Source organism: Natator depressus, chromosome 3 (genome assembly GCF_965152275.1).
Source record: "Natator depressus isolate rNatDep1 chromosome 3, rNatDep2.hap1, whole genome shotgun sequence".
In the NCBI taxonomy this organism is placed as follows: Eukaryota; Metazoa; Chordata; order Testudines; family Cheloniidae; genus Natator; species Natator depressus.
Genome location: NC_134236.1, coordinates 111,726,630 through 111,740,038, shown reverse-complemented (window position 1 = coordinate 111,740,038; position 13,409 = coordinate 111,726,630).

Here is a 13,409-nt window from a genome sequence, read left to right as displayed (position 1 = left end):
CATAGTGATCATCCCTCAGCCCCAGCTATTTTGTGTGGAGCTAGGCATGCTCAGAACATGCCTACAGGATTGAGCCCTGCAGGGAAACTCTCTCTCGGGCTTAGGTGTGAGATAGACATCTGGACTCCTGCTCAGAGGCAGAAACATAAGCATCTAGGTGTCACGGCCAGGTTGTGGGCAGCCAGACCTAGTGGTCAGAGCTGGAGTCCACAGTCACAAGACCAGAGCTTAATTTGTAATGAAAGTGGTGCCGGGGCTCAAGCAATTTTTTTACATTCATAACTGATGCAACAAGCCCTGAAGTTCCAGGGATATGAACTGCCAAGCCTAGAGGTGCCAGGGCTCAGTCCTGGCACAAATTAAACACTGCATAAGACAGAAATTGAGAGTCAGCTGGGTCAGGATGTCAGGAGGCAAACTTGAGATCAGAACCAAAAGTTGGGAACCAGAGTCAGGCTGGGTCAGGATACCACTGGTCAGAGGCAAGAGACAAACTGGAGATCAGAACCGTAAGTCAGACACTAGGAAGTCAAGCCCAGAGAGGAGAAGCAGGGTGGATCCCTGTTGTTCAGACAGCTTCCTGTTCCTGCTGCTGGCTTAAGTAGGGTCAACAGGCCAACCAGCTGCTCTGGGACTCTGCCAATAGCACCTCAGGGGCTAAGCCTCAGATGGGGGCTAGGCTTCATGGGTCCTGAGTAAGCAATTGTCAGCAGACTACCAAGTGGAAGGATGGAGCATGGCTGCTCCTGTGGATCTGGGTTCAAAACCCTACAGAACTCTTACAAGACCGTGGGAGTTCAGGTGGGCAACAGCTGAATGGGGGATTAGTGGATTGCAGTAGTGCCTAAATCTATGGTTCTGGGCCATTGTCTTTCCATTACCATCACAACCTTCCCTACAAGTAGATGCACATCTTTAAAAAGATGCTATTGTTACATTTGTAGCCTTAGATTACGAGTGGGTTTTATTGCAAAGACTGTGGGGAGAGGGAAAGGTTTTGTAATATGTCAGAGTTGGCCAGGGCAGCCTACCTGCAAACACTTCTTACATACAAAGCTTTTCTTGTAGGTATTTAAACAAAAACAAAACAAACAGAAAAACCCGACCAAAAATAAATAAATAAACAACCACCAGAACTTCCTAGCCCTTGAAACAGAAAATAACAATGTCCAGCACGTTATAACAAAAGCCAAGGCCTGAAAATCAGGTTTTGTTGTCCGCTTTTTCGAAATTGACTAAGCTGGCCTGTTTCCAGCAACTTCAACCATTCCCCCTTCTCTATTTACCCACAAGTTTCAATAAGATTTCAGTGTATACGTCCTCAGCATGCAGTTGCCTTCAGTCAATAAGTCTGCATCAGTATTCTAGCAACCCTTCCTATCTGCGTGCATTAACGCTCTGCTCACCTCTCCAGCAGCTAACTGTTTCTGCTACATGCAAAGTAGACCTCCATCCGTCAGAGTCTTAAAATGAAGTCGCGTTATGGTGTGGTTTGGGGTTAAGGTTGAAAACATGGTATTCTGAGCCCACATTTGTTCAGGTTTCCGAATCCTTATAATTCATTTTATATCTTTCTGTAAAGACTAGAACTAAATTGCAATAGTATTTGATACATGTACACTTAGAAGAAATTAAATGTTACCATAATCTTCCTTCAAGGTAACACAGCAAAAACGGTAAGTTAAATTCCGTAAAAACAGCAAGTTAAATGTTGCTTTATTAATGATGTCCCTAAAACCACAGGAAGTCTTACACACACGCAATTCTGTTTGAAAGGATGAAAGAGTTTGCCTAGTGGTTACCTAAAACCAGAAGGAATTGAGTAATTCTGTTATTTGTTTACAGATAAGGGTTCAAGAAGCAGAACAGTTAAGCAACTGTTCCTTCTGCTGGAGGCACTACTGCTAGATAACGGACCTCAGGATTTCTATTGTGTTTTGAATCCAAGGGAAGGTCATATAATAGGATATGAGTTCATTTGTCTCAAAGTGAACTTATCTGCTGCAATGAGAACTCTCTTAAAAAAAATTCTTGGGCCAAATTCTATCCCTCTGCATTTAAGTGGTGTCACACTGCTCTAAAAGAGTAGATAGAATTTGACTTCAGGGAAATGACCCTGGTGTAGGAGACTGGAATTTGATCTATAGTGATTTTTCATTTTAAATTACTAAGTCATCCTGTTTTAAAGTTAGTTAACTTGCTGTTGTGGAGCAATGTCATTACATAAAAACAAATAAATAAACCCAAGAGACCCACACTGCATGAGCTGGATGGCTTAGCATGCTCCTAAAATGAGTCAGAGCATCAGTCAGATCATGACTGGGTTTGAACATGGTTTCAAACTTAGTGTAGTCAGAGCCCTACAGCTGGAATCTGTTTGGCTAAGAGAATTCCAGTGTATTTGAGACATTCAGTTTCGTGAGGACCTGGAAGTTTTGTGAACTGGCTAGATATGACCTGAAACAAGCAGTGGCAGATTAGCCACTGGGCCCATGGGGTCCATGTCCATGGGCCCCCGCCAACTGGAGGGGCCTGGGAAAAAATCCTCAGACGGGCAGCAGAAACTTGGACTGCAGCTCCTGGGTAGGTGGGGCGGGGCAGGGAAAGACCCCGTGCCCTGACTCTGCTCTGCAGCAGCAGCACCGGGTGGGGGAAGCCCCCCCTCAGCAGCTCCCAACCCTGGTCCCGGCTGAAGCTGCAGGACAGGGGAAGCCCCCATTCCCCAGCTGCTCCTGACCCCGTCCCTGGCAGATGGCCCCGGGCAGGGGCAGCCCCCGCAGAAGTTGTGGAGCGGCAGGGGACACCCCCACACCCGACCCTGCTTTCTGGAATAAGCGCTGGGCAGGGTGGGAGAAGCCTCAGCGCCACAACCCTGGTCCCCCCAGCAGAAGCGCAGGAGGTGGTGGAGGAAGCCCCTGCACCCGGACCCCCGCTGCGGCCTTGGGACTGAAGGAGCTGTCACTCTCCACTGCATCCCAGGGCCATGGCGTAGGGACAGAGCTTCTCCAGTCTTGGGGCCAGTGGGTGGGGGGCTGAAAGGAGCAAAAGGGGCTGCGGGGGGGGTGAGGGGGGCAGAATGGGGCCCCACCCCCAGGGAAGGGACAGAAAGGGGTGGGGCTGTGGGCAGGCCACAGGTGGAAGGGGTGAGGAGGGGTCCCCCACTTGCTTTAGCCCAGGGCCCCAGGAAACCTTAATCCGCCTCTGGAAACCAGATGCCATAGGTTGATGTATTTATAACAACAGAAAAAACAAAATAAAACAAAAACAAACAAACCCAACTCCCCCCCAAAAAACTGCAACACTGGCAAACATTGTACGTGTACAAGCTGCAGTCCATCACTGGAGTAAAATCAGCAGAGAAAAGTACAAAGATAGCTTTTTGGAGGGCTGGTACTTTTAATTTTAGCTAGTGACCATGTGGAAGATAGGTGTGCCTTTATATTATTATGAGCAAAAATGGTAGATTATCTAGCACCTAGACACTGAGGTATTTACATTTCTCCTGTTACCGAAAAGAGCTAATTAAATGATGTATTTACTTCTGCTGGGAAAACAGAGAAGTTATTTATGAGTGATAGTCACCATCACTAATCAGATGCAGTCGATTCATTTCTAGCATTGGGCAGAGTGCCCGGGGTGTGAATAAATAAATACGTACATATATCCCCATTCTGGGTGGTGGTCTCTTGAGCTGAAAACGTCTCACATGTACAAGGGTGCCAGCAGGCGAAAGAAGGAAACGGACTAGGCAATGAGAAAGTCATGTCCTCGGTAGCTCTCACAAATCTTTTTCATCAGGCTGAGGAAAATTAAAGCGTCTCCTCCTGTTATCTTTGGAAAGGTTAACAGTTAATGAAGGCAAGGCAATCTGTACCGATAAGAGCAGAGGCTGAACAGTACCGCTCTGACAGTCAAACCCCACACATTTATCTCTTCTCGGAAAGGCTGTTGCTTGCAATGTATTGTTTTAAAGCAAAGGGAAAATAATGCACGGAGTTGGCATCTTTGGAAAGTTAATGCCACAGCAGAATTTAAGTTTATGAAGCTCCTGATAACTTCTTTAGTGTTTGCTCTCCATATCCCCTTTCCAGACGAGATATACCACAAGTGATTCAGGAGCAGCTAAAGTGACAAAACAATAAGAGCCATATCTAGCTGTTTTGAATATGCATCCTGGAGTTGTAAGAGACACCCAAGAATGAGCTCTTCCAACTCAATTTCTGAAGTAGCAATATGCATTACATCCCTTAGGTCTCTTTCATTCCCTGCCCCCCAACTCCAACTTTTATCCAGGGATGACAAGAGGAACAGTTTAATTCAGGAGGCATTTATTGATGGCCACAGCCGAACACCTAAATCCTTCCCTTATATTTGTCTCTCTGGGACACATGATATGTTCTGCTGGATTTAGAAAAAAACAGAAGAGCTCAGAATAATGCTTTGATTGTTTGCTATTAATGAAGTGTGCCAAACATAAAGGGCCAGAAACTGTTCTAACACTGGTGTAAGTTCAGTGCTGTCATCAGGTTCCTCCAGATTTACATTCATGTAACTGAGGGTGGGAGTTAGCTCACGGTTTTTACCACAAGACAAACAAGATAATTAGACATGGCAGTCATAGTATACAAGAAAAATGTAGCAAGAAGTCATTCAACTGTGAGAAGCCCAGTGCAATGACTGAGGGATTTGTACTGGTCAGGCATCAAGTCCTTATCCTTCAACTGGATCAGTGTGGGTGAAATCTTGCACCTCCAGAGAACCTTATGGATTCCAATGAGGTAATACTGGCATGGAATGGATTGCAGGTGATTAATCACAGCAACAAACTACCAAGGAAAGTGGTAGATTCTCCATCTTTTGATGTCTTCAAATCCCAACTGGGTGTCTTTCCAGAACATATGCTTTAGCCAAACACAAAGTTATTGACCTCAGTGCCAGGGTAACTGGCTGAAATGTAATGGCCTGGGACATACAGGAGATCAGACTGTGATCTTTCTGGCCTTAAAAATCTTTGAAAAGATTTGATATTTTTCACTTTAAATGAAGCTAATATTTGAGGTATACTAAGATGAATAAAGGTATCAGATAACGATTAATTAGCAATTCGATTATGATTGTTGATGCTAAATCATGCACATGCATATATAAATATTTTAAAATCAGGAACAGAGAAGTGTGTGTGCTGGGGCTGACATTATTTAGTTTATTTCAGAGTTAATAATTAACACTACATTTTTATTTTTAGTTATATGGGGACCATGCTAGAGGATTTCTAGGTACCTAACAAAAGTGTAAGCAAAGGAAACCTTGTCAGTTTAGAATTTCTTTTGGTCACCTCCCTCTCCATTCCCTTTGGTTTGTCTGGGTAAAGAAAGGCTTGCTGGGCCTGTATAATAGACAAGGGAATATTCATTGTGCTGTTTTACTTTGTGAAGCTTGGAAGTGTTCTTGAAGGGAAAGGGTGTGATCTTCATTCTTTCCCTCTCTCAGACCTTCAGAGTCTCTTCTACTCGTGGAATCCTTCATAGTACAAATGTGTCTGAGAACATGTGATATGAACTTGGCATGAGCCTCTCCTGATTTCCACTCTGCCCCCAAATCCCTGGGATATTGTCACATTTCCTGTTCTACGCTTTACCTCAGAGACCATCCCTTTGGTGTTTTTCATGTACACCCTTTTCCTTGCTCAGAGGAGCTGGTTTGCCCAAGAAGGGTCAGCAAGCGTTCTCACTTTTGAAAAAAATCTTACGAGAGTTGAGTTTGCAAATAGCCACTGCCTGAAAAAATGCTACCTTGCGGAGCAGCAAACACAGATGGGATTAACTGAGAGGAACAAGTGGACCATTAGCAGCTACAAGGATGGACGTTTGCCTGCAAAAGGGAATGGCCTACAATGAGTTATTTCTGAGGAAGTTCTATGGAAACTGCATGTGTTGGGCCCCAGAAATCATGAGGTTAGGTTCTTTTGATTTGCTCTTTGATATACTAGTATGTTTTTTTTAATGAAAGCTGAGAGTATGATGTAATCATGTGACCCCAGGAACTGGGACTTTGATTAAGCACTAAATATCAAGAGATTTGTGATAAAATCAGGAGAGCTGGCAACACTGTATAAACATCCCAAAGTTTTGGGAAATTACAAATATTTGGTTAAAAGTCTGTAGGTTTTATGACATTTTCTCATCCCAGTTTTAATACCTGTGTTTTCTGTTTGCAGCTCAACAGCAGGCTGTCTGAGACTGGCCATAACTGCTCAGCATGATGACAAAGTGTTCATTGATTTAAATTTTTTTAAAGTGGGTGAAGGAGGGTACACAGTCAAAGATAAATTTGAGATGATTGGCTGAGGCAGGAAATAAGACATCGCCGTGTGGACACTGTGTTGAGTTTGGACCCCCTTTTCAGCATATTGGTAGCAAAAAAACAAACATAAACAAGGAAGGGAAAAAAGCCAAACACTAAGATGGCCAGAGCAGTATCTTTAAAATAAATTTTGTGCTTATCTGTCTATCCATCCCACATTCATCCTTGTGGTATCTGAGCAAGGTACCACAGTACTTGGGGCCTTCAAATGCCGGTAAAACATAGAAACTATCATAGCTGGACTCCATTCATCACACAAATGTTTTATGATATCCAAACAGGCTAGTTAGTGGCTTGACAAATGCAGGATGTCAAATATTGGTTGCACAGATATTCATTGTTCTGTTGTCTTTAATAGTGCCTAATCTATGACAGCACAGATAATGTATTTATATTAACAACACATGAAATAGAAAACTGAGCTGACTACCACTGGAAAGGCACCTCTTGGAAAACAAGAGATTTGTGCCATTAAAAAGGTCCTTGTAATGTGTCTTGAGGAGTTCTGTGTGTTTTATAGGTTAGAACAGACTCAGCAGGGTGCTTTAATATGAAATGCTAAATAAAGAACCCAGGATTGAACAATTTGTATAAAATTTTTTCATTTTTGTGGAGGGAAAAGGTGAAGGTGAAGAAAGCAACTGCAGCATTGCACAGAGTAATGTTGTAAAGGGGAAAAAAATCATTCCCACGTTGTAAGTGCCCAATATTGCTTGGAGGGGAGCAGGAACTGTGGCATGAACAGAACATTTCTGTGCGGCTTTCCTCTTCTGTTATGGCTGCTTTTCTGTACATGTTGTCGGAGCTTTTCACTGTCACCCTGGATCTGCCTCTTGCTGAGATGCATCACACACCCTTTGCATGCTGCATGTCCTCAGGCAAAACATCTTATGAAAACGCGATCACAGTGGAGTCACAGTTTGAATTAGATCTGCTCAGGTGCTCACTAAGAGGGTTTTGTTGTTGGTTTGTTTGTCGCATCTCCACTGTCTGTTAATTTTTATTGCTTGCAAACTTCTCCTGTCTAAAATCTGTGGGAAAAGCTGGACTATCACATTAAAGGATATTTACCAGATGAGGACAATGTGGATGATTAAAGTGGCTGCTTCCATCCTTGCTCAGTATTGTGACACATCCTCACATTGGGCAACATGAAAAGCAGAGAAACAACAGCAGCGAGCACTGATAACTTTGTGTCATTCTTTAATGCCTGGAGCTGACTAGGGTTTATGCTTCGCAAACCTTGTGGCTTGCTCTTTTTTTTTTTTTTTTGGTTAGGTTTTGCTGAAGAAATGGAAGGGGGAAAAATCATCTTGCTTCCTACTTTAGATTCCTGTATGCAAAATGAAGGAGAGGCAGAGACTTTGGTCTGCCTCATATAGGGATTTAATTTTATTAGTATAGTTATGCTACAGTATATGCAATAATCTTTATATCTGTATATCATCTTTACTCTTCCCAGCCCAGAGAGGAAGAAGGGTTTTATGGTTAAGGCACTAGATTAGCACTCTTGAGATTTAAACTGAGTTCCTAGTTCGGTCACTGAGCGACCTTGGAGAAATTGTTTATTCTCTTTGCTTCAATTTCCTATCCATAAAATGGAGACGATAATACTTCTTTCCCTCATCCTTTGTCTATCCTATCTATTTAGACTGTAAGCTATATACAGAAGTTCTAGAACTCTGAGGCCCTGATTTTTGAGGGGGCTTCTACTATATACATGATAAATAAATAATAATAATAGCCTTTCATAAAAAGTGAGTGTTCTAGACCATTTCACTGCTCAGTAGTTTATATTGTACCTACAAATATTGTACCATTCAAATCTGTGTACAGTAGTTCACATTATATTCTGAAGGTAGAGTTAGGTGGACCTAGATGCCATGGTCAAGTTTCAAGAAGGCTGATGGGGCCTAAGATAATTGTAAAGGTGTATAATGTGTTTGTTTCTGTGATGCTGCGTATAGGACAGATGACCATTCGTAGCATGGTTGCTACCACTTTTATACAATTGCAATAAATCTTTTGCAAAGTATGTCATGTAAGGTGTCAATGGAAAAGTTGTGATTTGCTAAGTATGATTAACCTGTTTATATGCATGTATCATCTTTGTATCTGAAGTTATTAATATTGGCTATGTACTTGCATCTTAAACCTGTCTTGTATTCCTGGGTGACACACTCCAGGCTAGGATTTACACCAGGGCTAGACAGTTATGTGTTGATGGCCTATCCAGGATACTCCACTCTCACAATGGGCCATTGAAGAAACTCATCCCGCCCAGTAGGTCTTCCTGTGGATGCCTCAGACAGCGAGGAGCCAATGGCCACCCCCTGTGATTCAGCAAAACATGTAAGGACATGTGATATGCTCCTGTGACCCTGGACTCCATCTTGGGCCAGTAAGTTAACTTTCTACAGACAGGGGCCATGGGCTTTGTTTGGGACAGTAAAGTTGCATGCACCTGGCAAAGGATATAAAAAGACCTCTGAGACATCTCCATGTTGCCTCTTCCAGTCTCTGGACTGTGGCTTTAAAACTAAAAAGAGCATCGTGAACTATGGATTGAGGACCTGCCAATCTTCTGAAAGTTACTAGAGAGACTTTACAAGCCAGCAGTCTATTCCATCATTGCTACAAACCTGATGTAAGGACTTTTGCAACCATTTGTATATATATGTTTTATTAACCATTTATAACTCTCTTCTTTTATTTTATTAATAAATCTTTAGTTAGTTTACTAAGGATTGGCTGACAGTGTGATTTTGGGGTAAGATCTGAGATTCATATTGACCTGGGGGTATGTGTCTGATCCTTTGGGATTAGAATGAACCTCACATTTGGTGAAATGGGTTTTCAATAACCTCTCACTACATTAGATTCGGTTGTCTGGATGGGAGCCAAGGGCTGGAATACCTAAAGAGGACTGTGTTTGGCTTCTGGTTAACCAGTGTGGTGCTGCAGAAGCTCTTTTGTTACTGGCTTGGTGAATCTAATTATAGAATAATTTTTATAGAACCAGTTTTGGGGGATTGTCTGCCCTATTTCTTGCAGTCTGTGCTGAAAGTGACGTTCTCAGTGTGGTTCATCCCAGGCACCCGGTCACAGTTTCATGAGGGAAGTAGGAGTGTTAGTGAATGTATAAAAATCAGCCATTTGGGATGTGAAATAATAAACAAGAATCTTTCCACCACCGCAGCACATATTTATAAGCAAATACCTTAACTTGCCCAGACTCCTTCCGATATATTGGCTCCGTATTCTAGCAGGGTTCTGTAGTAGCTGCAATGGTGTGTGTTGGGGTGTCACAATAGAGTGGGAGCTGATTGGCCACAACATCATACATTTCAAAACTAAAATCAGTTGTGCTCCCTTCTGCACCACCCAGCCATCTCTCTAATTCCATGTCTATCACACCCTTCCCAAAGAGACAACTGCCACTCAATCCTTCTCTGCTCCCTTGCCAACCTTCGGTCTTCCTCTGATTCCTATCCTTTACAGCATTGTCACTGACCTATCATTCCCCTCAACTGATGGCAGGGCAGAAGCCTCCATGATATCCCCACCTCACTATATTTTACCTGCTGCAAGGCTAATTCTAGGGCATTCATTGCTGTATGGTCCCTTCCTCAGCCACCACTAGCTTTTTCCATAGCTCACACCCAAGCATAGGCTTCGATTAGGTCTTTAACCTTGTCTATCTATTGCTTTTTTCTGTACTAATGTCAGTACACAGTTTGCCTCACCAATCTGTTCTCTGCAGGGTTGATGTCAGGGCACAGATTTCCATGCTTCAGAAAATCCTAGCCTGCTACAGGTACCATTATGAGGCACACTTGAACTTGCTAAGAGTTAAGTTGTAATCTTCTCTTATGCTAATATCACTTTCCGTAACACATCTAGAGAAATGGCTGAAATAGCTTACCCAGAATATACTGTTCCAGACAGATTTAAATGGTCAGGTCCATCCATAGAAGGCAAAATTAAAGGAAGAACTAAAACAATCAATGCTGATGTTAATGTGAGATAGCTAAGCAAATGTGAGAAATTACCAGAAAATGGCTATACGCATCCATTCAGGGAAAAGCAAATTCCTACTTAATTCTATTGAGCAGACATCTGAACAGAAAACTGTAGATATCCAAGTGTGCAGAGGGAAGACTGACAAGGAGGTAATTAGCTCAGCCAATGAAAATAAAATGAAAAAGATGACAGGATTCTCCGGTGCAGTGATCCTAAACATATGATTTATGGGTGTTCCGTGCACTATTTAACCCTTGTTTAAAAGGAAGTAGCACCTAGCATAGAGCACACAATAGAAGCTGAAAATTCTTCTCTCTGGTTCTTGGGGTTAATCTGCAACAGCCCTGGCCCTAAATCTGGGGCTGTTCTAACTTAGGAGAGCTGGTTACAACTTTCAAGGGATTGCTAGAGTATATCCAGCACTCCTGCCTCACTTCTCTGCTCACACCTCACCCTGCCCCCTACGCTATGGATTATTGAGGCAGTTGGGAGTAATATAGGAACCCAATACATCAGCAAGGTGGAGTCCACAGTTGTAGAGATATGGGGGTTTGTTCTCAGGCAGCTCAAAGGGCATGGAATCAAGCTTTAGTATCTGACCTTGTGTCTCTACATGTGAATCCAGTTAGGGTAGGTGTGTGGAAATTTGCAAGGAGTAGTAGGAGGCCTTTGATCAAAACACAGCATGTTTTATACAGAACAAGGGATTCTACAGAGAAAAAGCAATTGATGAAAGTTTCAAAGGCACTTGGCAGATTACAGGCTGATGGCACTAATGTCACTGTCTCTCAGGAATTCTGGCTTTATCTAATTAACAAAAAGAACTGGAACCACACACGAGGACAGAATTGCAAAACAATTCAGAGAAGCTCTGCAATCTGTCCAATACTCAGCCAGCATAACTCATCCTGATTACATAGGTAGAGGTGAAGTGATGAAACATGGCAGATGGAACATAATCCTGAATTCCTCTTCCAGCATTTACAATTGATGATCCAGATTTCTACCCCAAATCTTTGTTTGGGACGGAAGTTCAGTTTGTTATATCTAAATAATGGACATTTGGGAATATAAACTCATGGAAAATTCAGACTGTTGTACATTTTCAAAAGACCTACACGCCTGTTCACTCAGCTCAGCATCTCTCAAAAGTAGTTTGAATACTCTTACACTTCATAATAGGGGGATTCATAATAGGCTCGGTGCTGATAAACAAACAAGTTGGTCTATTGGTAACTAAGGGCAGGTGCAAAAGAGTGGTGTGTTTTGTATGTAACCCTTCTGCCAGGCCGAGTTGATAGCAGCAAGGGCCAGGTTCAGTACATAGGGGTTCCCTCTCAACAACGCAATGCAAAACTGGCTCAAGCCCCTACCCAGTGACCTGGAAAAATCTTACACACACCCCTGGGCGTCTCAAAGAGGCAATACTTCCCCTCTTGCAAGCACAGAGTCTTGGTGTAGCAGAAAATCTTTAATAACATGAGGTAAACGACATCAGCATTAAATTGGAAAAACATCACAACTAGGGTTCATAAACCAAACCATGAGCAAAGACCCACCCCAGCAAATTCAGACGAGTCCTTTCCCTTTGGTTCTTGAGTCCAGCAACCCAAAAATCACCCAAAGTCCCAAAAGTCCAACAACCCCTAAGTCTCTGTCCCTGGTCAGTGCAGCCCCAGAGGTCAAAAGTTTATCTGCAGAGTTTTACCTCCCAGCCTGGGTGGAAATGGGGGGGTGTTAAGGGGCACCTTATGTGGTCCGAGGCCAACTGCTCCCGCCTCTCCATGGGGTTCTGCTGCAGCCTTCACCGTGAGCTGCTCCACTCTGCTAGCCATCCCATGAGCCACTCCGCTCCACCAGCCATCCCGCGAGCCGCTCCGTTCCACCAGCTGTCCTGTGAGCTGCTTCAGCCGTCCCATGAACTGCTCCGCTCCGCTCGCCATCCCATGAACTGCTGTGCTCCACCAGCCGCTCAGCAATATATCTTCAGCCCCCCCGCCACTTAACACAGCAATCAGTGATTTCAGCTCTTAGTAATTTTAGCTCTTTAGTGATTTCAGCTTGTAGTAGGGGAGCCTCAGTGCTGGTAGACCATTGGCCCAAAGTGAATTCAGCTCAACAGCCTGTAACTAGACTCCTAATAGAATCAAAATTAGCTCTGATGGTCCACAGTGGAGAGAGGAGAAGGTGCAACTGGTGTTTCAGGCCCTCAAAACAGGCCCACACCACCAGGTACAAACACCTATCCCCAGCCTCTCTCAGTTCACTGGGTTTTGGAACCCACATCTCCTGTCTAGCGAGTGCTACTTAGTTGATGGCGAGTCCCTCCATCATAAAACAGTTCCACTGTCCTTGATTCACATAATCAGGGTAACAACACTTTATTCTTCCTGCCCCAATAATAGAGAAACTGGGATCCCACAACAGCCAAAGTGACCATTTGGGCTGCTGTGGGCTCATGCTAGACGGGGTGTGTGTGCCTATGCAAACAAGATCAGCCCCTGAAGTTCTTTTCCACAACTTGCCACAATTCACCACCAGATGTCAGGGTAGAGCTCATCCTGACTCTGCTTACATATATTTCATAAATAAACAGGGAGGTTTTTTTCCGGGCTGGAGAAAATCAAAACCCAGCAAGAAGCTTAAAATAATGCTTATGTGTCAAACAATGAATTTGTTTCTGCATTGTTTGTGTTACCTTTTCTAGGACCAGTTTCATGAGTCAGTGTTCATCAGATGTTGTAAATTATTTATAATAACCGTGGATGGGACCAAGGTAATGAGTTATATCTTGTATGATGTGCCACCTACTGATCCAGTCCACCACCATTGGCTTGTTTCAGTATCAGGATCCAGCACTCTTCTTTGTCTGAACACAGGCCAGAGTGCATTATATACCTTTGGGAACAAGGCGTGTAGAAGATGCAGCACATTCAGTCTCTGGTGAGCCAGAGCTAGAGAGTGACACTCTGGCCTACTGGTTAGCACACTCACCTGTAGATTCATGTTCAAGTCCCAGCTCC